The sequence below is a fragment of the Zootoca vivipara genome, chromosome 8 (genome assembly GCF_963506605.1).
Source record: "Zootoca vivipara chromosome 8, rZooViv1.1, whole genome shotgun sequence".
NCBI lineage: Eukaryota > Metazoa > Chordata > Lepidosauria > Squamata > Lacertidae > Zootoca > Zootoca vivipara.
The window spans coordinates 46,225,727-46,226,198 of record NC_083283.1 but is presented as its reverse complement, the minus strand read 5'-3'; the positions used below and the strand labels follow the sequence as shown (position 1 = coordinate 46,226,198).

General features: G+C 39.0%; 1 non-coding gene across 1 annotated transcript; it reads right to left on the bottom strand.

Moving 5' to 3' along the window:
- On the bottom strand, positions 1-109 carry LOC118090574 (U6 spliceosomal RNA). Its single transcript, XR_004693272.2, has one exon. It is a non-coding gene; the product is annotated as a U6 spliceosomal RNA (small nuclear RNA).
- Between the last annotated feature and the right edge of the window lie 363 nt (positions 110-472).

The window sequence follows — 472 nt, the reverse complement described above, 5'->3', positions numbered from 1 at the left end:
TTTAATATGGAACGCTTCACGAATTTGCATGCCATCCTTGCACGGGGGCCATGCTAATCTTCTATGTATTGTTCCAATTTTTGTATATATGTGCTGCTGAAGTGAGCACAAAATTTGGAGAAATTTTGAAGGATGGCTGTGCTTTGGTTCATGGATTGTGTAAAAAAAATCCTCCTTCTCTATCTCTAACCATCTATGGGTTGGAACTGCCAACACACACACACGGGAAAAACCCCTTTGCCTCTATTTATTGGTTTAATTAATGGCTTTTTTTCCTCTGACAGTTTATTGACAACAATTTCTTGCCTTCAGTTATCATGGAAAGATGGAAAGATGAGGATTACTACCTACTGTGATGGCAGTCCTGTCTTTTTTCTTTAGCCTTCAGCTGGATTGCCCCTGAAAAATTGTTCCATAGTGTTAGTATATTTTTATCTCTCATTTGCACAACACCATGCTGGTCCTTGTGAAC